Source organism: Lissotriton vulgaris, chromosome 12 (genome assembly GCF_964263255.1).
Source record: "Lissotriton vulgaris chromosome 12, aLisVul1.2, whole genome shotgun sequence".
Lineage (NCBI taxonomy): Eukaryota > Metazoa > Chordata > Amphibia > Caudata > Salamandridae > Lissotriton > Lissotriton vulgaris.
The window spans coordinates 112,009,701-112,036,715 of record NC_141700.1 but is presented as its reverse complement, the minus strand read 5'-3'; the positions used below and the strand labels follow the sequence as shown (position 1 = coordinate 112,036,715).

The 27,015-nt window shown below is 44.4% G+C and overlaps 1 protein-coding gene across 3 annotated transcripts in view; it reads right to left on the bottom strand.

Annotated features, from left to right (window-relative positions):
- Nucleotides 1-25,126, bottom strand: part of SEMA6C (semaphorin 6C) — a 171,934-nt gene extending 146,808 nt beyond the window's left edge. For all 3 annotated transcript variants that reach the window (XM_086947442.1, XM_086947444.1, XM_086947445.1), the window contains exon 1: nt 24,496-25,126. The gene's annotated coding sequence lies outside the window, so the exon portion shown is untranslated. The remainder of the gene's footprint in view (nt 1-24,495) is intronic.
- Between the last annotated feature and the right edge of the window lie 1,889 nt (nt 25,127-27,015).

Sequence of the window (27,015 nt, the reverse complement as noted above, 5' to 3'; positions counted from 1 at the left end):
ACAGCTTTTTTATTTTAACCTAAGTGTCCACCATGGCTGATTCCCTTAGATCCCCGGATCATCACCGTATGCACCCTCCGATGCACAACGGTCAATTTTCTACCCAAGATGGCAACAGACTCGCGAGTTAGTGCACTAGGTGTAGTTTCATGCAAATACCTGGGTACAACTGAAGGGAACAACGGTGGATTGGAGAATTGCTTGTATAACCGAAGAGACCATTACAGCATATATTCAATTGGTGCACTTTACGTTGCAAATAATCATGGGGCATGCACAGAGGGAAGCCACTGAATGCGGAAAAGTGCACATTGAATTTCACCATCACTGTGCACTGTCAGGTACTGCTGAAATCACCAGCTAATAACTATTGCTGTTTGTTCACCATACTTTGTGCAGTGGCTTCCTTGTAATTCACCCGGTCTGGTGGAGGTCACTGTCTCGAGCCGTCTGCGGCTCTCTTCCTGTGGATTCCATTCAGTCGGTCATCGCGTGCACCGGTTCATGGCTTCCATTTGTGTCGGTCATCGAGTGCACTGTTCATGGCTTCCATTTGTCTGCTTGAGTTTGAAACTCTGATCTTGTCCTTTAACATTAGGTATCTGCTGGTACCAGGTGTCTGATTCACAATCCCAGTGCGTCTGCTGGTTTTTGGTAGTCGGATAGTGCTACAGGCTGCTAGCTAGGAGTACCCAGTCCTTGCCACAGGTGTTCAGATGATAATGAAACACTCCTTTGATGGGAAACTTCAAATCTAGGAGCTCCAGCCCCTTCTTTCCCCTTGCTGTGCCATAAGAATTCTATTTACCAGACCTAAGCCCAGGACCCTCTTCTCCTTTCCGTTGCTCTAGAATCCCAAGACCGAACTGGTCTCGGTTCAGCCCACCGGTGCTATCCAAGGGTATCCTAATGTATCATCAGCATCATCTCAAGCACTCAAAAAGCACAAGCCTCTGTTCGGCTAAGATCAGAGTGACGTCACAAGAACATGTATGAAGCAATATAGCGAGAGGTCTGGATCCCTGGCATCCCCACTCAGAATGCCAAGTGGGCATCAGAGCCTGGCTAGTGGCAGCATGCGGAGAACTATTCCACAAATCTGGACACTCTTCTCCGCCAGACGGCCACGCAACACATAGCAATGGGTTGCATATCTCCTGGCCCTTATTCTCTCTTCCGCCCTCTTTAGCGTTGGCCCTGGACGTAAATATATTAAAAGGCTGGCGTGCGGATCATCTGGGAAGAGCAGTGTCCCATGGGTTCTTCCTAGGTCTCATCTCATCTCTCTCAATCAAGTAGGATTTCCAACTTGGCAATGTCAAAATTCCTGACATGGTCACCGTTATCACAACTGCTTCCCTCTCCCTCAAAGGGAATAGACATAATACAACCTCTTCTAAACTAGTGTTATCTAAAGCTTTCTAAAATGGATCTGCAGATTTAGTTGGGGCCCACATTATCCTAACAGCCAGAGCGGTCGACCTCGAAGCTGGGGAACCTTAACAGTTAGAGCGGTTGATCTCGAAGCTGGGGAATCTTAACGGTTAGAGCGGTCGACCTCGAAGCTGGGGAACCTTAACAGTTAGAGCGGTCGACCTCGAAGCTGGGGAACCTTAACAGTTAGAGTGGTCGACCTCGAAGCCGGGGAATCTTAACGGTTAGTGCGGTCGACCTCGAAGCTGGAGAACTAGGTTCAAGTCTGAGCAGGGACGCCCGACATCCTGTGATTCTGGGCAGGGCAAATCACTTAATCTCCCTGTGCCTAACAAAATGAATGTTTTCGTCTTCTTTGAGAGGAACAAGTAAGGCACTACGGAGTACTGTAGCTTACATCATCACTGTTTGAACTAATAGTTTGTTATGAGCGTTTGTCAACACACAGCAAATCTTTGACAAGTCACACAGGCGAAATGAACGCCTTACTCTGCAGTTTTAATAAAGGACTCTGTGCACTGTCTTAGACTACCACGTTTGTTAATCCTATTTCGTGATCCTCTGCTTTATATTCAAGTCAAATTCGAGGAGGCTTACAATGCAATATTTGTAATCATCCTGTACATGGTTTTATAATGCCATGTACGTAAATCAGATCAGTAAATCCAGCGCTGTGACGTGTTACATATTCAATGTCGAAATTCATACCTAAAATGCGGTTTGTAAACTATATTGCTAATTTCATTAAATCACGTTGAAAGCATTTTTTATGTAAATCAATAGTTGGTGTATTACACTGTCCTGTATGTCTACATACAGCCGTCCCATTTGTAAATTAATGTATGGTGTCCTTCAATGGCTTCTTTGTACATCACTCGTTGTTACGTTTTATGCGATTGCGTTTGCCAATCAGCGTGGGGGAAAATTTGCATTATGTGATGCCTTACTTTGCGCTGCTCCTATGTCATACTCTACGGTTTCTTATACTTCCTGATTGTAAATCTCATTGGAATGCCTTTTAACGCCACACTTGTATACCAGACCGTCTCATCCATATATTTAGTTGTTTTTGCGTATCAATAATTAGATCCAGGCTAGAGTGCCTGAGCGCAGTGCATAATTTGAGAAACAAAGTATCAGCCAAGATGTAAATTCACATGTTGTAATTAAAATTTCAAAAAATATAGTTCTGCGGGGACTTCCGCCCCGACACGCTCGCCTCCCATCATGCCTCTGAGCTCAGAAATTAAAATCTCCTATTAACACATAATCAAACAATGGCTGATCCTTCTGCGTAGCAGCCCGCCTTCCAAACAAAATTATGTAAACATTATGCCCAATTCTTATTCGGCTGTTGCAAATGTGATGGGAGACTGGTCTCCGCGTGCCTCCCCCCTCCAACCCCACGAAATGGGGGCTAGCGAATGGGTGGCATGAAGAACAGAGACGTCTTACAAACGCACTACAAAGGTCTATTCACAACATGGCCCTTTTACAAGTGGACTTCCAACGTTTACTCAAACACAGAATGTTGTTCTTGTTCCAACAACCAATATTAGAAATGGAAGAGGGTGAAGCTTCATGGGCGAAGCCCGCATCCCTCAAAAACATTAATACACTTATTGTGCCGAAGACTAACGGTTACTGTGTCTTGCATAATACGCTTTTTTCAAACCGATCTTTGGCGGCTAACAGGGGCAGATCAACATATTGGGAGATTTCACAATAAGCCACAACGTCGATGGCTTGTGGTGATACGGAGATGGTCAGTCTATTGGATATAACTACACTTTATCATAATATTCCACCAGATACTTTATATGAAATTAGTAATGCTTAATACACTATAACACCTTACATAGACTAATACTGACAGCATGCATGGACAATTTTCATTGTCATTCACTATGAGAAGCCTTTCTACAGATAATTCCCTCTGCTAAGAAACATACACAACTGCAAACATTTCAAGAAAATGATCATCTAGTGGATGAGAAAGAATTCTAAAGATTTATGACTGATCTTTTATCCCAGATCATTTGTTGACATTGTGATTGTATTGAATAAAATACACACAGACCCTGATTCAAAGGAAAGAAGTACAATTTTTGTAATTTAGTGGAGACAAAACATAAGATCTTCAAATATCCAGCGGTACCATCATATTTTCATGATCACAGAGGTGTTTAAATATTGTCTGAACCTAACCATAATATGTCACTTAAATAAAATGTCGTTATCTGATTACAAAGTCAAAGGATAGTGTAATTCAGCCAGTCGAGAAGTGGGATTGCTTTCTTTAGAACAAACTATTTAGATTGTTCAAATGTATACATTGAATCCAACGCTTCGGAACGTTTGATCAACTGGCCCCATCTTATAGATGCTCATTGGCATGCTTTTAGTAGGCAGCCTACGGGGAGAATATTAACACTCCACTCTAAATAATGGGGCTTCAAATTAAATTAAATTTAAAAAACAAGCACTGGTAAAGCCAATAGTTCTCGCCCCTGAAGAGTGGCCATTAAGCCGTTGGCTTTGCCAATGTTTGTAAAGTACTGTTGAAGAAAAAAAAAAAAGGAAAACCTTTTTAAAATCTGAGAGAATTGAAAACATATCTTATAGTATCTCAAAACTATACACTGAATTCAATGTTCTAAATCTTTATTATTTTTGAAATACTTCCACTTTGGAAACTCGGAATAAAATTTAAAATGAACAGCGTTTTATAATGAACAGCGTTTTATAATGCGCTACTTAGTGTCACAATGTAAAGAGAAAGGCTTGCCTTAGCCTTGTTTATGTTATACAGGAATAAGCCATTTAGCCATATGTAGTAGCCAAGGCAGCAGATTAATGGAGCTCTAGGAGAAGTGTAATGCCAAGTACATCTTCTTTCTAAGATACTTGCTGAGTGAGTGCCGCAGATAGCCCTACCTCCAACATACTACAATCCTTTCTGTGCCAAAGCTGGTGCTTTCATGCATTATTTGGAATGCATGAGATAGAACAAAGAGGAGCAGATAAAGTCTGCTCTACAGCTATAACCAGCAAAAATACCTCTGTTGTTGTGCTTTTACAAATAAACTGGGAGGGGTGATGAGCAACACAGCACAAGGGTGGATCCTTGAAGGGGAAGCATTATGAAGGGAGATAAGCTTAAAAACACATGCACTCGGATGCAGTGCGGAACGAAAAGACAAGAGTTGTTCTCTGATTGTGAACAGTGGCAGGATAAGGATGCCAGTAAGCGGAACACAAGGAATGTAAAGACGCTATGCTCAAGTGGAGGGACAAATACAAGAAGAGGCATGCAGGCCAACAAATCAGCATATTCTACTGCAATTTGTTGGCTGGGTGGAGTGCGCGGAACTCTACGCAATTGCCCAAAATTCCACGTGCTACGCGGAGTTGCTTATGCGGCGGAGTGCGTTAGGCCTCGCCGTTCACGCTGATTTTTAGCTCCGAGATGTTTGTCCGGCACTGGAAAATCTGCATGAACTGCACCATGCGCAGCGCAAGAGGGTGATGCTTCTTTCTGCCATTCGAGTACATTTTCTCCCCGAGAGGCAGCTTCCTCAACGCAAGCAGATGGTTTTTCAACGTGAGTAGTTATAACCGGATCACTGAAATAATATCGACGGACAAAATATCGAGTTGCCAAAATATCGTGGACAAAATATCGACAGTCAAAATATCGAGTTTGTATCTACAAACAGGTAAGTACAAAAATATCGAGTACAAAATATCGTTAACAAAAATATAGATGTAAAAAATATCGACTTTATTAAAAACAGTGTTAAATTAAATTAATATTAAATTTTAATTACTAAAATATACTTAAAACGACTTAAATTAAATTATAATAATTAAATAATAAATGAAAATAATAAAAATAATTTTTTTAAATCTTATTTGTTGACCCTGAACCCTAAAAATACCCCTTTACCCAAAAACCCAAAACTGACCCTGAACCCTAAAAATACCCCTTTACCCAAAAACCCAAAACTGACCCTGAACCCTAAAAATACCCCTTTACCCAAAAACTGAAAACTGACCCTGAACCCTAAAAATGCCCCTTTACCCAAGAACTGAAAACTGACCCTGAACCCTAAAAATACCCCTTTACCCATGAACTGAAAACTGACCCTGAACCCTAAAAATACCCCTTTACCCATGAACTGAAAACTGACCCTGAACCCTAAAAATACCCCTTTACCCATGAACTGAAAACTGACCCTGAACCCTAAAAATACCCCTTTACCCATGAACTGAAAACTGACCCTGAACCCTAAAAATACCCCTTTACCCATGAACTGAAAACTGACCCTGAACCCTAAAAATACCCCTTTACCCAAAAACCCAAAACTGACCCTGAACCCTAAAAATACCCCTTTACCCAAAAACCCAAAACTGACCCTGAACCCTAAAAATACCCCTTTACCCAAAAACCCAAAACTGACCCTGAACCCTAAAAATACCCCTTTACCCAAAAACTGAAAACTGACCCTGAACCCTAAAAATGCCCCTTTACCCAAAAACTGAAAACTGACCCTGAACCCTAAAAATACCCCTTTACCCATGAACTGAAAACTGACCCTGAACCCTAAAAATACCCCTTTACCCATGAACTGAAAACTGACCCTGAACCCTAAAAATACCCCTTTACCCATGAACTGAAAACTGACCCTGAACCCTAAAAATGCTCCTTTACCCAAAATGTATCAATATTATTTAATTAGCAATTAATTATTAATTAACAATAACAATAAAGTAAATATATTAGAACATTAGCTGTAATTATTTTAATAATTAATATTATTTTTTCAAAATTAATTACTTAAAAATTACACAAAATTATATATATTAAAAATGTACTCTAATTAATGTAATTAACTAATTACAATTAATTAATTAACAATTATTTACTAATACAAAATACGTTCAAAATTATATTAATTAATTAACTAATTAATATTAATTAATTATCAATTAATTATTAATTAAAAATATTAACAAACATATATTAATTAATTAATTATTATTAAATTACTTCCCACCCTATTCCCCTATAAACCCACAACCCGCTACAGAATTACATTACGCAATTATTATAAAAACAAAAATCATGTAATAAAATATTTTATAACATTAACACACTATTCACACATATTATTACATAAAAATACACTATAAAATATTATATATTATTAAAAAATCGATATTTTTGCTATCTATATTTTATACAGTCGATATTACTTCACTTACCTGAAAAACGATATTTTTGTAGTCGATATTATGTCCAGTCGATATTTTGTCCAGTCTATATTAAAAACTCGATATTATGTCCAGTCGATATTTTGGAGTCGATATTTTGTCTCTATACCGCTATAACCCTCTGGGACTGCCCGCATTAAGAAATTTCTCTAGGAGGTAGCCTAGCATTGGATTTTCCCCGCTTGCGCTCCCCAACTTAACGTTGGTGAGCACGAGTGAAGAAAAAAACTCTGTTCCACATTTGGGAACAGTGTAGAAAACTCCGCAAACTTGACGAATGGAGAGAGTTCACCGCCCAGGCCTAGTAATTTGATTCAGGCCGTCGTAGCAAAGTTATCATGGCATTCATTCAGAGTGGTCATGGCTACGGTAATGCTTATGGGACAAACTGCTCCAAGGGGCCATGCCGGGATCACATCCCCCTGATTGTTTACATCGATGACAGATCAGGAAGAGAATCAATTTGAAAGCCATGGCCATTGCTCATCGCATAATTGACTCCTCTTGACTGTTTTTTTGACAGCACAGTTCCATTGCTACACCCTCATTGAAGATCTGAGCTCCTGTGACACATTTCTATTGTAAATTCTCAAGACAAACACTGTGATTAATACTGTGGGACAGAGCGTTGTCACAGCACAGGAATGAATAGCCTCCCTTTCAAACTACAATCTCTCTCCTTCAAAGGTCCATTCCATCATTCTGTAAGAAACGCAATACCTTCTTGTTGTCACCTCTGTGTTAATTCTTTAGTTTTCTGCAATACACTTCTGGCCAGCTAGTCTTAGTATTTTTCATTTTTCTTCAATTTAACCTGTTGGATTTCTTAGACAAAACCAGGATACCTTGGTGAATTGGCAGTGACAAATAAAATAGAACATAACAAGGTCCTTATCTGAAAGATTTTGATTGGTTTGCTATTAAGAGACTCTACAGGAGAGGGAACAAAGCTATCCTCCACCTTGACCATCACCACTTTTTACCAATATATAGACGAGTAAATAAAATGTAAATGTGTTATTAACACGGCCTCCATATTAAACATATCATCGGTCAAGCAATTGATGGAGAGCCAGTGGTAAGAGGGCGCAATGGATCCAGCGTTCTCCATCTTGAATATTGATATTTCTGCCCAAAACATAAATATTGGAACTAAAAACCAAATGGATTCATGCTGAGGGCTGGTGGGTGCTCAGGGCAAACAGAATGAATCCATAATTTATACATGGACCAATACATACCAATGAATAACACACAAAGGGACAATACAAATGCTGGCCTTTTGGGAGAAAGTGGACCTCACTGACAGTATATGGTGAACATTTAATTGAATGCACACGGGGCAGTAATATCCATACAACAGCGTCAGAGGGTCTGTATGAACGCTCGTGAAACACGTCATCTATAGTGAAACATTGACCTCTAGGGTAATCCAGTCTGTCTGAAACATGGAGTTAAGGACCCCACGCCCACGACTGTACCGCCAGCAGCGGCAGCCCCTCCACTAAGGCGGAGGGGCGTCACCCCCCTGCTCCCTGAGCAGTGCAGAAAGGCAACATAAAACGATAACACAATATTATCTTTTTATTTTTTCTGTACTGAGTCTGTATTTAACTTAAGGAGAGCGTCTTCCTTCGCAATATGAGCCATTCTAGGGCGGGGCTGGGCTGTCGGGACGGGATGAGCAGGGGGGAGGAGTGGTGGCAATCGTAAGTGCGCATGACGGTTTGGTCTTAGGACGGCCATGTGCACTTCGAATTTCTCCAACTGGCTGTGCTGCACAGCCGGGTGGTGAACAATCCAAAGGCTCCCAGGCACTGTCTGAGTGGTAAACCAGGCCACTCAGACCAATCACAATGCTGCTGTCATGCTGGTAATACTGTTAGCAGAATGATAGCAGCGTCGTGATTGGCTTAGAGGAGTCTGGGAGCCTTTGTGCTGCCGCGAGTCAGTAGAAGTGGCGCCCGGCAGGTAAGTAATTATTTTGATTTTTTTCCGCCCGTCATACCCCCCACCAACATCCTCCCCGCCCCATCACTTCTGTACCGCAGCAGCCGCCTCTGACTGACAGCCCTGGGTAATGCTAATACACCTTCCAGCGTATGGCCTTTAAGATAGTTCATCCCAATGCAAGCATAATCATGGCCAGAGCAGCTCAAAAATAACATTTACATGAACAAAGAAAGCAACCTACAAGTGAGTCGTGTTCCTCCAGAGTAATCAGGAGCCGGGAGCACTGGAGTTACTTTATGCCTGTGTTTTTGTTGTCGCCTGCATTACAAAAAGCAATTTTTTTTCCCCATTAGCACTCATTTATCTCCCCGGGAGGTAATATCAGCTCCTTATTTTCTAATGAAGAAACGCAGAAATGTAATCAGCGGTGGGTGTCCTGGAGGGAAGGAAGGCGCGCTGCACGCGGCGGGGGCGGGCGGCGCGCAGAAAAAACGCACTCTTATAATTAGCATGGGGCTTTCTTCACTCAGGAAATATTGTAGGAAATGGAGGGAGGAGGTCTGCGGCAGGAGTGCACAATCAGAGTATCAGGAGTACTTCTAGACATACTGCCAGGATACACGTGCCGGCGACTACTGCGCAAGTGGAAGTGGAATATGGTTATTACTGGAGTAAACACTGAAGGAAACAATAGGCCATTGATTCCAGGCAAAAGCTGAGAGCATCTTGACAACACATACAGGTGGAAAGGATGGGCTGTGGTTAGAGAGTATAAATTTGAGTTTCATATTCAGATACAAAGAGAGTGGAACATTATTATTCACTCCTCTCAGGGGCGGCTCCTTCATTTGAGCGGAAGAGCGTCGCCCCACTTAAAATCCCCCGCAAAGCCCCAGAGATGAAAAATAAAATGGTACTTCATCACATTTTATTTTTTTCTCCCCTGTGGTGAGCCGAGCATCAAGACGAGGGCGGTGCCACTGCTGAGTGATAGCAGAAGGGAGAAGGGTGGCTGTCTAATGCAGTTTTCACCCAAAAATATTGTTTCTAGCAGGGCCATAGCAGGCACCGGGCAATCCCCCGATGGGCTGCATGGGTGGGGGCCGGTTTTGGACCCCTGGGGGCCATTTTTGTTACAGGGCCGTTTTTGCAGCATAGCTGCAAAATATCGGCCCTGTACCAACATCGGACGAAAACCGGGCCCGGCAAAGAGGCGCGGCACCTCCAACTCCCCCAGTGGGGACGGGGCTGGCCGAGCACTTTGCCGGGGCGGGTTGTGGTTCCCAGTCCGGCCCTGGTTTCTAGCTCAAATGGCTCAAAAGTTACAAATATAGGGCAACATACGTCCCTGCGCAGTGGAAGGCCCTTCGCAAAAGTTGACTGGCCATCTTTCCATTGTTTATTGCTATATTTGGTTGTTAAACTGGTACTAATGAGGTTTAATGTTGCCCATGCAATGTGCCATGTCTAAAAATTACAAAAAAATATGAAGTAATAAAATCACAAAATGTGCTGCATTAAGCCGCATAATTAGCCTTTCCTGGACTCATAATTTAGTCATTATTATTATTAGAGTTTATTGTCTGATTAATTAAAATACTTCATAATGTATTCACAACAGATACAAAGATTTTTTTTAAAAAGTCAAAAACAACAATTATACTCATTAAAACTATACGGACGAAAATGCATTTTTGTTTTAATCCTGGCATCATAAGTAAAATTGAACATTGTTATACTCCCTAAAACCACACAGGCTAAAATTAATTCAAAGGACTAAATTCTATGTATGTTCATACGAGATGATGCAGCTTTTAACAACATCGTCTTTTAGTCGAACCACATACGACAGAGGATCTTTGCTACGTCATCCGTGGACTGGCATCGTTTAGTCACCCCGCTGCATAATCAGGTCCTCTCATGCCGCATAATTCCAGTGGCCCTGTCAATAGGGCATGCAAGCTCTCCGACGAAGTGCACACATTTAACAGGACACGCAAATGCACACTTGCTGTGAGTTATGTCGTTTCCTTAAGGGGTGTGCAGTGCACAACTGCGGGGCAGCCATTTTACAAGAAAACCGAAAGCACACAGCACGTTTTCAACAACGAAAACTGCAGGCAGAAATGTAGTGCACATTCTGTACGGCATACATTATTTATTTATTTTGTGTTACATGTGGTACATGAAACATTACATGTGGTAGATGAAAAAACCGGAACACCCCTCAAGGTAAAATTCAATTGGTTACATGCGCTTGTTTGTCATCCCGAACAAGATAGTTTATCAGCAGTCCATCACACTTCATTATATCCAGAAATTATCCACGCGCATAACTGCCGGGGAGTGCACAGGCAGGCAGACCTTCCCAGTGCCGTCAGGTCTAAGATGTCAGCCATCACTGTCGGTGCTCGATTCAGCGGCACCTGCCACTAAGCATTGCCTTAGGGTGCCAAATGTCTCTGGGTCTGGACTGCTGCAGTAGTAGCTCATCGTATATCGGAATGCGACACAGGTCCTTCGCCCAGGCTTCACTTTTAGGCCTCCTGCCAATGCCCCAGCACAGGATGATGAGAGGAGGCTGAGGAGAGGATGTGGCACAGCGGCCAGAGCAGCCGTCTCGGCAGCTGGGAATCCAGGTTCGAATCTCAGCGTTTTCTCGACATCCTGTGATTCTGGGCAAATCGCTTAATCTACCAGTGCCCATGGACAGCGCCTGGAAATCCTCACTGGTGATAAGCTGCGCTATATAAATCAACAAATATATATATAATGCTTCAGCACATGGCTTCTCGCAGCTTCGCCAGCAGCAATGCTAGTGCCGTAAACTTCCTACGGTTTTAGGGGATATTCAGAACCCACCCCAACAATGCTACCATAGGTGCTGGGTCCAGGTTCTCGCCCGTCGTGTTATTTAGCTTAACGAAGACTTTTCCCAAGTATCGAGTTATTAATCGGCACTCACATGCTAGACGGAAAAAACCCACCTCTGGTGTGTTATATCTTTGAGAACGCCTGTCAGTTGTGAGTCGCCGGCTATGCATACACAACCGAGTGGGGTACACTGAATATAAAAATTTTTAATGCACTAGTCGGAGTCTACCATTCGCCGGCAGCGACAGGTCCAAGTGTCATCTACTACGTTTTGGCCTGAATCCATAGCCCATTTATGTCTCACCCTAGCCTGTTCTAAGCATACTAGACTGCATCTGCTGCCCTAGAACAGCAGCTCCATTACTAGACATTTGCTGCCAGTGGCTGCTCCTCCGCTATGGCGGGGGAGCATCGCCCCCTCGCCGGTGCAGCAGCTGTAAAATAAAATAGTAACAAACCATGCTTATTATGGTTTTATTTTTCTCCTATTGTGGAGTCTTGGGAGCGATGTCAGGTGATGACCGTCACTGAGGCGGGAGTGGTGGGTACTACTCTCAGTGCGCATGATGGTCTGGCCGGCCGCCTAAAGCCGGTCAAACCATCATGCGCACAGAAGCGGTCTCCAAACCGAGCTGCGTTGCCGGGTTGGAGACAGCAGGCCCAGGTTACCTGTCTCCTGCGAACGCAAATCGAGGGCACTCAGGCCAATCCTGAAACTTCTCTCATCAGGGCCGGACTGGGCATAATGGGCACCGGGCATTTCCCCGGTAGGCCGCTAGGGTGGGGGCCGGTTGTGGGCCCCGGGGGGGCCGTTTTTGTTACCGGGGTCAGCAATGTCGGCTCCCTATAAAAAAAATCGTCCGAAACCGGCCCTCGCAAACTGCTCAGCTGCAATCCCCCTCACACCAGGGGGGCCAGCTAAGCAGTTTGCCAGGGCCGGTTTCTGTTCCCAGTCCGGCCCTGGCTCTCATGCTGTGCGAGCATCGTCAAGATTGGCCGAAGGGCAGTCTGGGAGCCTCTGCTTGCCTGCATTGGAGCCAGAAGAGCAGCTGGGTTCAAGTACATTTTTTTGGAAATGTGTTTTTTGTTTTTACACCGCCTTCCTCTCATCGCCTCGCCCCTTTGCCCTGACAGCAGCCGCGATGGGCCGCTGCTCTGTATCGTCTCTTCGGTACTGGATAACATCGGATCACCTAGATAGCATTGCCCTTACGGGATTAGATCTGCTTCTCATAACAGATCTCAAGCACTAGACCTTACCTGCTCTGCAGGGGTACATGAGCTCTGCGGGAGGAGGCGAGGGGCGGATGTCGAGCAGGATATCAATCTCGCGGAAGTGCTAGAGACCTATTTTATAGTTAACGTGCACACTCTTCCATAAGCGCAGTTTTACCTCTTGCAAGGCCACTCTAAAAGGACACTGCCCAAAGTCCCTAATGTAGACAAATGTAGTTCTTATGGTAAATAATCACAAGCGTAACGAAACTTGAGGGGGCCCTCTGCAACCTACTTGGAGGGCCCGCCCCCCGGACTCAGTCAGGAGCTCTCTGGCCAGGGTACTGCTCTGAAGGGCCCCCTGAAGTTTGCCCCTCCCCCTGCACTGCGGGGGCCTATGTTAAACCACTGTAAATAACGGTAAGCCACACAGTACTATGTTTTTGGGGGTGAAGTAATTCATGCAAGGAACAGACCTCTCAACAATGTGTACACTGAAGCAATGGGATAGCAAGGTGAGAGGAGTTGGCCTAACGGCTAGAGCACTCAACCTCGGACCTGGGGAACTGGGTTCAAGTCTCGGTAATGACGCTAAAACATCCTGTGATTTTGGGCAAATCACTTAATCTCCCCATGCCTAACAAAAATGAATGTGTGTCCTCATGTAACGTAACTGGTAATATGTAAAGCGCTCGGATACCCGATTCAGATTCGGGTCAAGTTCGCGCTATAGAAGAAAAAAATCTCTGCAAGAGTTTCCCAGGTCCATGTGTGAGTGGCTCAGTCCATTCGGAATTTGTAGCCCTGTTGTTCTAACTGCATCAACGTGGCCACAGAGCCAGAATGCAAAGGGAAAAACCTGGACTTCATTAGACCCTGGAACAGGTAAACTTGGGAGTTCTGCAAGACGGCCATAGCCCGTGCCGGGAGCCTGCCAAGGATTTTGCAAGTTCCCCATACACATATTCATCAACTCACCCCAGTGTGCGGGCGGGCCGATTTTTTCAATAAAGTAAACCCTTGTAAAAAGCAGCACGCTTCCACAGGCGCTCATTGGGCCGCCCTCTTCGCAAACCGCAGCAGGCCTTGTGTGCGACATTTCCATGTTTTTTATGTTCAGTGCCTCATGAGTGACATTGTGAGTGACACTTTAACCAAAGTACAACCAGGGATTTAAGTGGGACAAAAAACTGGGGGGTCTCTCAAAGGGGCGTAACCGATGTAATTAAAGGCGTGGCTTAAAAGCACAGTAAGCTGAAAATCTATGCTTAGCTTAGTGTGCCGCCCGAATGGTACTTTGCTATTTCTGTCATTATATACAGAAATATAATACAGCAAGTAATATTACACTTACAACAAGCCAGTACTTGTTAGTTGCAGAACATAAATAATCAACAACTATGTCTTCGTAGTATAGCATATTGAAAATGCTTCAGTTCTGAAATGATGAGACTGTGAAAGAACTATAATGAGTCTTGATGAAGTTACCTCAAAGGCAGTAAAGGGTGGCCCTGCTGCAGAGTTAAGATATATATTTTTTCACCCGGAGGGTGAGGGCAAAAATTTAAAGCCTACTAGGGACCCGTCTCAGCACCCGCTTTTTAAACCTGCTGGTGCGGAGACCAGCAGGACCCGGCCCACTAAAAGCCCAACACAGTAGTTATTTCAATGTAATGAGATAAATGTCAAAATGTTGTTCGGATACTGGTATGTTCTGGCCTGGAAAGAGTCTTAAAACCGCTTAAAATACAAAGTGCTTTTTTGGGGGGGGGGGGGGAGTGGGGGGAGGGGGGGGGAAGAGTTTTATATAGCGCAAACACCGACCGAAGGTATCAGATCGCTTTACACGAGCACCACTTACGTTACAGATGGACACATTCATTTTGTTAGGCGCCGAGAGATTAAGTGACTGGCCCAGAATCACAGGATGTTAAGCGTCCCTGCTGAGAATCAAACCTGGTTCCCCAGCTTCAAGGTCAGCCACTCTAGCCGTTAGGCCACATACCTCTCCAAGAGTGCTTGTGGCTGGAGGGGTGCTATGATCAGTAGTGTACGATCTCTTACAGAGCCCTGGGCAGCAAAGTCTCTGATGTCACTCCACATTGAGCATGTCTCTTAGACTGACACAGGGAGTAGCCTCTAAGTTGTGGTTTCACTCTGTACTGTACTATCTGTGAGCTTGTCGAAGGGAGCGCTCTTTTTTTGCAACTTCAGTCTCATCATGCTACACAGCATGTCTCAGCCTGCTCAAAGAGGCAGTCTCTCCTTGTGCAGTGATCTCTCTTTGCATGGTGTAGTCTTTGGGAAACAGTCTCTCCATGTGGTATGAATTCACCCTTTTGGGCAGAGTCCCCATTACATGTCATCTCACACTACTTTGTGCAGGGTCTTAGACAGCAGAGGAGCCTCTTACGGTCTTCGAAACCACCACTGCCATCTTGTGATCTCTCTATACCTCGAGCAGTCAGGTAACTAATTCTGGTACGCACTCCTTCATTCAGTTGCAAAAAATCTCAGGCTATGGCGAAGCGTCTCGCGGTCTGCCCTGGCGTAGCGGGCCTGCGCCCGGGGCATTTTAAAAGAAAGTATTGAGCTCCTTACCCGTGGACTTTTGGGTCAGGAAGTGCTAACGGTCCATGGGTTAGGGGGCGCAATACTTTCTTTAAAGTTTTGCGCCCCCTAAGAATTTTGCGCCCGGGGCAACCACCACTCTGGACCCTCCCACAATTCGCGACTCCAGGGACTTTTCCTCTTTGGGCGCCGTATTACCTTGACGCCTGATCTTGCCTAAAGTTGTACTGCTTCCTACACTGTCCTGGAGAAAAGTCCCTCCTTGTAATCCCCCTTTAACTCAGTCCACCCCCGTTTAAGGGAAGCAGCCTTTCCTTAAGTTGAATGTGAACTAAGACTTTATGAAGTGGTGTCTGCACGGTTCTTGGCAGAAATAATTGGGCAATATATCAAGATGAGAAAAAAACAGCTTTTTACAGAATGTCTTCTATTCCAAATTGATGCTTGTGGGCCCAGGTTTCTTGTTTGTGTCTCCCGAGGCCTTTGCTGGCTAGACCAAGAGAGTGAAGGAAACAGAAGGAGCTGACATCATCATTATAAACAAAACAAAATAAAGTAATAACCATTATAATATTCCGATGGAGGCTTATGTTGGGGTACAGGGGTGGGAAAGACCTTATGTACTACAAAGTCACCTAGCAGTGTGAAGTGGGCTAAGAATGTGATCACGGGTCGTGTCCAGCTGCAGACCTACAGATCTTACTAACTCCCTTAAAAACCTGGTTTTGTGGGCTGTTTGGAGGGCAGGCTGTGCTCACTGCGGGTAGATTGTATATTGGCGCACCCCCATCCGTAGTGGGGGTGGTGATCACCTCCACCATGGATTCCCTCACCACCACATTTAGCAGTGCCCCTCAAATTTCCATAACCACGCTAGTTCAGATGCATCTAATTAGTTATATAGCGTCACTCATACCAGTGTAGGGTGTCAGAGCACTTTACATTCTAAACACATTACAAAGAGACAATCAATCAAACGTGTGTAAATCAGTGTATAGGAAATGCTACATAAGACAGAAGACTACAGGGTGTAGGAGTCATCATCCATACTGGTAGACAGTATAGTTTAAGAGTGCTTGGTCTGGAGAAGCACAAACTCAGAATTCAAAATGGAACACCGTAGTTGGGGGTTCTCTTTAATAATATGAATCAAACTCTATCCCAATGAACGCTTTTTGCAACATTAATCTATGCTTTGCAGTGTGCATGCAGTTCTTTGGTGAGAGTTAATTATTCACTGTTCTATATTAGGATTTTAACTTATATACTGCAAGTAACAAAATATGTCTCTTAGAAAAGCAGTAACCCACTGCCCTATTTACATATTAGGCACTTTGTGATGTGCATGGCAAACATTCTTTGCAGCAGGCATATGAACCCTCTGTGCTATATTATAATTAGTCAAAAACTCAACTAGACAAAACTCTGATCTCTCTCCAGGAAGAATATCAATCCCCATTACCTTGACATTTTTATTGTTGCCTGGAAATTGATGGAGGCAGGGAATGGGGCAGAAAGTGCTTTTAAAACCAAAATGAAGCTGCAAACTCGGCGTTCCCTATAGTCAGCACCAGGTGCGGTGGCACCAATCGCACCGCCCTAGAGCGGGCCCTGTGCGCAGCTATGAAGCGATTCACTCCAGGAATTGGGCTTTCCATCGTGTAGGCGTGGAGCATGGACGCCATTTAGGAGTTGCCAGGGTTTGCAGCAGCAACTACAGGCTTTCCCCTTCAGACCCCTGGTCGCAAAGGTGGCAACGTCAGTGCCAGGAACTCCAGTTTAGCTCCACCTTATGGATGCCAGTTGGGCTCCCCTTTCCTGGCTTTCTGTCAATTTTTTATTACGCTAATAGTAAACAATAGTTTATTATTCACTATTAGTGTAATAAAGGATGGATTACATTTAACTGACATGACTCTCCCTGGCATCTGAGGTAAGTAAAACATGTACTTAAATGTATGTTGTGTGTGTGCTTGCAGGTTAGAGTGTGTTATGTGAGAGCAAGTGTGTGAATGTGCGTGTGTGTGCAAACATGCATGTGTGAGTGAAAGGAACGTTTCAGTGGCGTGTGATGTCACTTCCATTTTGGAGAATTGACGTTTCTGGGGTGGGGTCAAGGAGGCACCCTACTAGCATTATAAAAGAGGGGCTGTTCTCTCCATCAGAGCTCCCAGCTGCAGGAGACAAACACATGCAGTTCCCTGGTGGAGGGGAAAAGAGGAGCTTGGTGATACGCGTCACATAGAACTGGCAGACCTGCATCAACACACCAACAGCATCCCCTTAAACATCCGCCCTCGGGCCTCATGCAAGAGCCAGTTGACTGACAAGGGTAGACAAGCACCGACAAACATTTGACGGCTGTATCATCATCAGGGCCGGTCTGGTAACAGAAACCAACCAGCCCCCAGCAGATAGCGTCTTCACGTGGGTGGGTGGGTGCTACGGTGTGCTAGTAAAAAGCACCACTCCCGCTTTTGTTGCAGGGGGCCAATATTGTAGCACTGCTGCAAAACCGGGTCCAAGTGACAAAACCGGCCACAACACGGGCCCCTACCTCTACGGCCCACTGGGGAAATGCCCGTTGCCCGCAAGGACCAGTCCTGTCCTGCTCGTTGTATTTCCAAAGCTCTACTTGCTAGAAGCCCAAACATAGCTATACCTGCCTCAAAAACAACATGTTCCCGTAAAAGAACATTGATTCGGCGTCAAAAGGCAAAAAACTGCATCAACAAAATTTAATTATATTCTTAAACATATAAATAAAAGCAACGCTCCCCACCTCTTCACAGCGGTACACCAGCGGCGCGTTGGGCCTATGCCCAGTCCATTCAATCCCGTGATTGGCAGGGGTGTAGCTCTGGGGTGTTACAATGCCCTAATAAATGTATTTTCTGATGAATAGTTGGGTACATGTGCTTTCAATCGGCTATGGTGAGGTGTCTGTCGGATTTCACCTCGGATATTGGAGTACACGTATTGACAAAAACGCACACGCACTCTCTCCTTCTCTGTGTTCTGAAAGTCCTCAAAAATATCAGTTATTTTACAAATGATTGTATTTTATCTCACTTAGTTCCCCTACCAATCCACAATTCTCTCCCTTTCCGCTGCCACTTAAGCCCCTCTTTTGCGCCTTGTTTGTCGTACAAGGTATTTTGACATATGCCAGCCTGAGTGGTGGAAAGTCTGACGCTCATACCCCCACCCCCCCTAATCTTACAGAACAAGCTACACCTCTGCTGATTGGCCACATTTAAGTTGCTCTAGCGCGTACGTGGCGTGCTTGTGACGTGTGTGGCAGTCTACGTGCTGTTGCGAAATTGGCGGCAAGGAGGCGGATGGCGCGGATCGTTTCGACGTGATCCTTATTTCTATTTCTCACACGAAAAGACGCATTTACAATTAACTCGAGCGGGGAATGAGGGCAAAAACATAGGATTACTCAGCAGATTTACAACAGGTGAAAGAAATCAATGTAACACGTTTAAAAAATATGGAGTGATAACTGCAGGAAGGTGCTGGTAGATTGGTGTGAAGCCCGCGTTCAGTGGATACAGTGCATTGTTGCAGAATTTATATATCTTCATATAGACAAAAAATTGCCATGGGTAGTAGGCCCAAACATAGAATGATACCCTTAATGTGGCACTACACACAGCCTATTTTGCAAACCTTGCAAAGCAGGGATGTGTGATGCCAGAAAGCCTGGGCAGAGAGGTGCCCGGCACCCACCGGGTCATTACAGACCATTTCCAGGCCTGGGAATGCATTCTGGGCACTGCTGTCTTGCTGTTCCTACCATTAAAGTAATAGTTAGGGAAGCACACCAAAAAAATATTTATAGGCGACAACTTCAGAACTCAAGGTCGTTTCTGTAACGCAGACTCCTCCAACGAGGAGCTCGTGAGCTACGGGTAGCTCTCCAGATATCTATGGGCATCTCTACTGTATGCATCCCATGGTGCTACATTTGAACCATCTGCTTGGTTGAAGAAATATATGTATACCAAGAATAAAATGAGTGCACTTGAGATGAAAATGCGTGGATTTTCAGAACTCATAAGCTGATGTTTGGAGAAAAATTGTTGAATTGCCAAAATGTATTTTGATATTTGAATGATAAATCATGCGGTGATGGGCAGCTGTATTACTAATAGTATTACCTTCATGGCGGGGGCATTGCCGCTCTGGCTGTTATGTATTATCCATGTAAAAGATTCAAAATTGACAAAGCCTTTTTTTTCATTACTTCGGGCGACTATCCTGATGCACTGAGGTGATCACTGCTGGTAATCTTACATAGGAAACCAGTAAGGTAATCCTGTCTGATGTGGTCACAAGTACAAGACTATTACTAGCAGCTCAGGGTGATTCTCATTGAACAAAAGTAGATCTAATTACAGAAAAAGGCTAGAGACCCCTGCTGTGATGACTGAGGAATGAGGTGGTCTCTGAGCGTAATGTGCACTGGGCTTTGGGCAGGCTCACCCTGATCTCTTATGTACCCTTTAATTGTTTTTCCAGATTGTGATACTGGATTCACAGAATTCAGCAAACTAAAGGTGCAGATATCTCTATAATTTACACCTTTCATATCCACTAAAAACATGTGTTTGGGTTAACTGTGGGTCTCTCGAAAACTGAACAGGTTGATATCAAAGCAGATACTTAAGTACATTTCTAATTTCACACCAGTATTATTTTCTGTATCGGAGAGCAAAGAATTCTATGGCAATTACAATTAGAAAGTCACTTTTTTGGCCTAGCTTGACAATACCCCCACCAACAGTATTCTGTGACCCGCTTTATGGACCAGCGCAAAACCTGACATTAACAAACCAAAGTGGATTAACTGTTATGGGAAAGTTTTGTGCAGATTCGAAAGTCACGAAAGTAATTCATCATCAAAACAACAGCCCAGAAACCACTCTGCAGAGCTGTACCATTATCAGGGCCTTTATGTTATTGTGGTGTCTTCATTTCTATGCAATGCATTCTCCCCTTAGTGCTATGTCCCCTGCTGCTCAGCCAGAGTGACTGTGATGTAATTAGAATGCTGATGTGTGCCTGGTTGAGTGAATGCAGTTGGAGTGCGTGGGCTGAGTAGCAAGGATGCTGCTCCCGGCGGGGCTTTCCAGAAACCTGCTTACCATCTTCTACCTGTAACCTGAGACTACTACCTTGAGAATAAATCTTATTGTGTTTCACCGTACTACTGGCTACCCTGCGTCTTCAATTACCACAATGGCGACGAGGATTTTGAACTTCCACAGTTATTCCGTAAGGTTATCTGAATTATGCGGCAAAGGGGGAAATTATTCGGCACATTATCAAGCAGTATTATTTTAATCTGTTTGAGCCACAAACAACACCATTGTGTAATCGGTTGCAAATTACGGTTGTGGTAAATCCATAATTATGTGGTAAATCTTGCAGCCACAGAATCACATAAATTCACAGGGCCTTGCCATTTTTCTATAGTTCATGAACAATGTTTTTTGACAAAAAGTAAACATTCTGATTCCACCCGGTGCTTCCTTCGGCGGCACTTAAAATAAGCATGTAATTGGAAAAACTACACAACTGGTTACATGTAATATGGCCCTACATTGCCATCTCACGGTTTTTGTGACATTTACAAACCACGCTGTGTTCAATCTCGCGGCTTATGATTCCATGAGATCCACTTAAGGGCAATAATGGACCATATTATATGGTTACCTTGTGAATCCTCTATCCCAGACTCCTTCACTCTCTAAATATATATAAAGCAGACAACCTGACAGCATCTCAGTGAAAAGAAGTGTGGTTTAATAAATGCACATTAACCCAGTTATTGCAACACTGCAAATTCTATATCATTATCTCAGTAGAACAACACTGACATGAGACAAAATGGAATACTGCCTCCCAGACAGAATGTTAGAAATACTTGTGAATGAAAAAGAACTTTGCTAACAGTGGGGAGGCCTCTCCAGTGTGATCTCACATCACTATACCATGAAAGCACTTCCACCCTAACATAAACCATATATGCTGAAATGCAGAATGTAATATTGTATTGATTACTGTGGAGGGGGGTATAAGCATCAAGACCAGGGCCACTGGAATTATGCCACAGGGAAGAGACACATTCTGTGGCAGGGTTATGTGAATTACTCGGGAAGAAAAGGTAAATTATGCCGTGTAATAGGGCACAATTTATGATCACATTACTTCATTATTTTTGTCAAGGTCAAAATCATCTTTATTCGGTCATAGTTTGACCCTAAAAGCACAGAATATAAACATTTACATCTTTAAAAATATAAATAACACTTAAAAAAGCATCATATAATGTCTGTCTTGTTAAAAGTTCAATAAAAAGATTTAAACCAAAAAAAAAGCATCATATACACAATTTGTCATTAAAGTGCATAGGTTCTTTTTAATTTGAGAGCAGCAAGCAGTGCAAACATCAAGTGATTGTAAACTTTGCACATAGATCAAACCCTCTTTATAAAAGAACCATGGTGCTTATGCAGTAGGACGGGACGTAAAAAAGCACAATCTAAAGGAGTCATATAACGTTATTTCTTGTATTCTTCACACTTGTTGACACTGTCTAGGCATTGGCTGCACCTCATTAGTGCCAGTTTAACACCCGAATATAGCAATAAGGAACAGAAAGGTGACCATTCAACCTTTGCAAAGGGCCTTCCACTGTGCAGTAACTTGTGTTGCTGCGTTTTTAATAACTTTTCAACCATATGAGCTAGAAATACATGTATTTTTTGTTAAAATGTGCAGATTAAGCAGCAGCAGATGGATTATATGGCAAATGTGACAAATCTATAATAATGCGAAAACACCGCGACCGCACAATGCATAACTCCAGTAGCACTGATCATGACCCACTTTTAACAATAGTAACAGCGCAACTGCATGAAGTATTTTTTATAGTCCTATTTCTTTTTTCACCCTTTGGTCAGATTTGTACCATGTTACAAATATGGATAAAAAGCCATTTTGTTAGGACTATTAGGACTAATAGTAGTTTTTTGATTAAAAACAGCTCATTCATTTCTTTCGCTGTTTATGGGTCTTACGATTCCTTAGGACCAATCAAGGGCCTTAAGCCTTTGCAGCATTCATGCACATTTCCAAACAATACTTTGATTGGTCACTGAAATCTTCAATTCACCTTAAATGGGGGGTGGTTCTCAAGCAGCAAACTGCTTCTACATCTGCTTGGCCAAAACAAGGAGTACCTGTTTCTGGGTGGATCAAAGTATTTATGCAGTTGGAGAAAGTTTGGAGACTGGTTGCAGCTCACCACAACACTGGCAGCCAATCCGAGGGATCAGTCGAACAGCCAGGTCTTGAGGGCCATTCGGAATTCCGGAAGTGAGGTGATGGTCCGGAGATGCATCGGGAGGCTGCTCCGGGTCTTTGCTGCGATGTGGGAGAAGGAGCGTCCTCCACTTCTGCTTCGGTAGATGCGGGGAGCATGGGCAAGTGAAAGGGAGGCGGCGCGTAGCACCCCACTCTCCTGGCATCAGAGGTCAATCTGTGGCCTCCTCCTCGACTACAGCATTAATAGAACCAACTGTTTTCTAAATGAATTAGCCGAGATTAGCCTGGTGCATTCCTGCAGAGGGTGAGTGTGGGCATCACCTGCCAGGGCTCTGAAGGAAGTCTTTGTGCTCCAGGCAGCCAGCTGCCGGGCTGGTGGATTTACACATGTTGGATTAGTTGGGATTAACCCTCCAGCACCTAAACAGAGCGTCCCAAAAATAAACACCAGTTCAACGGAAAGGACTAAAACAGTCGTACCTCCATCACGCCTGCTATCGCGACAACCTCACTCTTTCGCAAGGACTTGTGGCAACCCTAAACTTTATATTTTTAATAGATATTTTAACTGTTTTGGGATTTGCTTTATCATTTGCGAAGACCAAATAAAAGGAGTATCAGAGAGCTGGTTGGGGATGTGTAACACGCCGGGCTCCTGCAGTCCTATGATCTTATGAAATTCTAGAGTTGCAAGAAACAGAAAACGGACTAAAGCTCAAACGGATCAATAGTTAATAAAACTTCTGCACACACTGTGAAGTGCTGTGTCAGACACTTCCTGTAAACAGTATGCAAGCATTGGGACATTATAGTTTTGACAAGATGGGGTCAACAAACCCAAATGGGAAATGGCAACCGAGTTTGGGAAGAACAGGCCTTTGTAGAATTGGGAGAATGGGGCTGGCGTCACTACTTGAGCACCATCTGCGCTGAGCGGTTTCCCAACGTCTAGGTGTATGGCTGCTGTTAAATGGTTGACCGGCTGCAGTGTGTTTTCTACATATATTCTTTTTCTACGTGTTTTACACAATCCCAAAAATACTGTACATGATGCAGAGCACTTTACAGAACCCGAGTGGAATTATATTTTCTTTACTTATAGGAGGCAATGTATCCAGACATTGCGCTATCCATTTACGCATTAGTCCTCCAAAGTATTGGTTATTTTACAAAACATTGTGTTGTCTCTCCTAGTACTCCTATCAATCCGCATTCCTCTCCCTTTCCACTGCCCATTAGGCACCTCTCACCCACCCCTCTTGTTGTAAACTGTATTTAGACAGTATAGCCCAGCGTGATGGTTGGAAAATCCGAAGTTGACCCCCTCAACCCCCCCCTCCCCCCCCAATCTTACTGACCAAGCTACGCCCTTGCATAAAGGTTTGTTTTTCACTGAGTGGGGATTGTGTTGTCTTACGCAAGCAATTTGATTCCGGGAAATCGAATAGACAATGTTAAAGTGGCCCTTCTGTGCCTCCATCCGGGGCAAACCATGAACCGTTTGTAAATATTATGGAATAATGGAAGCAGCTGGATAGATTTAATTTTCTTTGGGGCTCATGCACCATTCTAGCATTTTTGCATCAAAATAACTACAAAATAATGCCATGATGGGTGAGCCAGTGAATATGAGCCGTCAACTAGAGCATTTTTGTATTTCCATTACTTGGAGCTACCCACAGCTCTGCCAATCTCCCCCACTCCTGAGCTGTAGTCGAATGGCTGTTCCAGTGCTGGGCTATGCACGCAGCCGGCCAATGGACCAATCATGTCCTGCGGTCCCCCCCTACACACCGACAAAAAGAGAGTCATTAGAGTATTACTTTTTCTTACCTTTGTCTCACACCGGGGTTGTGAGCCGAGATGTGATGAGAGCAGCTTCAGGAAGGGAAGCAGCCGGCTATCCACACAGGTAATCAGCCAGCCTCGAGGCAGGTAGTTAAAAGATAACTAGGCAGCTAGGGAGCGATGTTTAGTCGGTAGCTAGTTGGTCTCCATGAAAACACCAGCAGTGTCTCCACCCAGGCAGCAGAAAGGCATCCAGGCAGCTGGTAGAGAGTCTCCAGAGAGGTAGGGGTTAGTATTCCACAGAGATTGCAGATTGGTTACCAGGTAGCCAATGGGAGCTCTTCTGCGCCTCCACGCGTAGGGCAGATGTCACCAGGCTTGTAGCGGGGTGCAAGGCTGGGGTGTATAAAAATAAGCGGTTTGAGAATAACCAGGCATATGGTGAGGGGTCTCCAGGCAGGTAGTGCAGGGGTTTTTAGGCAGATGAGGGGCTCAAGAGTGGTGGAGAGTAGCCTTTCAGTTACATTACAGGGTGGTTTCCAAGCCTTCCGGCAGAGGGCGGGTCGATGTCCAGGCAGGAAGCGGGAGAGTAGAGGCAGGTGGAAGGGGAGGTCTTCAGGGCGGCAAAGGTGTCTGTAGATGGATGGGTGGGGCCGATTGTCATTTCCTCCAGGCTGTAAGACAGAGAAACTGTGGTGAGCGCAAAAGAGATAGGTGCAGTGGCGGTAGCAAGACGGAGCGGATGAAAAATAAAGATAAAAACCACTTACCTCTGCTCTTCCTCGCTCCCAGAAGCAGGAAGCACCCAGGCTCCCCATAGCCAATCACAACGCGCTGTCACCATGACAACTGCGTCGTGATTGGTCTGAGTGCCCTGGTTCGGCTCTCAGATGGGGACTGTGAGCCTGTGCATGACATCCACCCAGGCTGTGCATTACAGCCTGTTGGAGAACATGCTAAGTGCGCATGACTGTTTGTCCAGCCCAAGAAGGCCGTCCAAACCGCCACGCGCACTTAAGGTGCATATACCACTCCTCCTCCTGCTCTGTGACAAGAGCCCTGCCCCACGCCACCCAACCTGGCTCCGTACAGAAAAATAAAATGCTAATAACATTGTTAATATCATTTTTGTTGCAAATCTCAGAAGCAGTGGGGTGACGATCCGCCGCCTTAGCGGAGAAGCCGCCATTGGTTCGCTGACTACCAGGGGAGGAAGGGGCAGCTGGAGTTACATTCCACTACTACTGAGACCACTTGGTTATAAAGTATTCAGTTGAAACATTTTATATTTATCTTTGTGCAGCGCAACAAGCAATATAGCGCTAAGCATTAAATATTCCATCTGTTCTCCACTCCTTCTACAAGCTTTTTAGTATAAGAAGCCAGAGGGGCCTTTACCAATGGTCTGACTGATTAAAATCCCAATAACAGGAGCAGCTCTAATTCCCACTTGGAACATAACCTGATTAAAAAAACAAACTTTCAGCAATCTCCAATGATGGGGCTTAGCCCCCACGCGCTCTGTCTGCATGCTGTGTGTGCCACCGACTCCCCGCAATAACAGAATGCAGGTATACAGGTTTTTTCTGCTTTTGTGTATCACCTTTAGCCCAACTATAGTGGCAACTAGAGACATGCATTGGCGGTCGGCACAGGTAAAAGCAAGGGGGCAGGGAGGTGGCGGCGGCAGCAGGGCGGGTAAGTTGCCATACAACGGGATAAGCAAAATTAAATAAATAAATAACAAAACCACTTACCTTGCGCTCTCCGCATCGCCAATTCGGCAACGTGGCGAGCGCAAGCTAAGTGGTTTTATGTTTTTATTTATTTAATTTTACGTATCTTGTCGTATGTCGACCTACCCGACCCCCACCCGGCCCACCACACTTACCTGTGCCAGCCGCGACTGGAGATATGCCGAGAGGGAATACGTGTATACAGATGGAAATCATTGGTATAGCCGCTGACTTTTTTCTGCATTTAGTAAGGAATGGAGGCGCGATGGTCTCAAGATCATGGACTGTGATGACTCCTATCTTCTCGCCCTGCTTGATCTCGGTGTTCTTTGACACCGTGGATGAAAATAAACTGCTGAGCCCCTACACACAATGAAGATACTACAACAGCGCTGTTCTACAGTGCTTCAAGTTTTGTCTACAAGCAACTCCCAGCATGTTGTAATAGAGATCTCGAGTAACCTTCACCGTACTACAAAACGCCTTCCATTCATGGATGATCTTCACCTTATACAGGGAGACGCTGGAATCTTATTGAAGAACAAGAAATCAGTAAACACAATACTCGTTTTTTACCAGCTCTTCCGAAGGGTAACCTCAAGCAGAGACAACATCAGAAGAAAAGACATGCCCTGCCACCTCCCAAACCAAGATTTACAAGACACAACTCAGTGAAACATGAAGGGTTAGTTCATTGCAAAATGCCATAGAGAAACTCAGAGTCCAGTATTGGCTGGACTTCATGAATAGAAGTAACTTAATAGTAGCGGCCGGGTGGGGCGGGGGAAGTGAGAGGACAGGGGACGACGGAAAACCAAACCGAAAACGA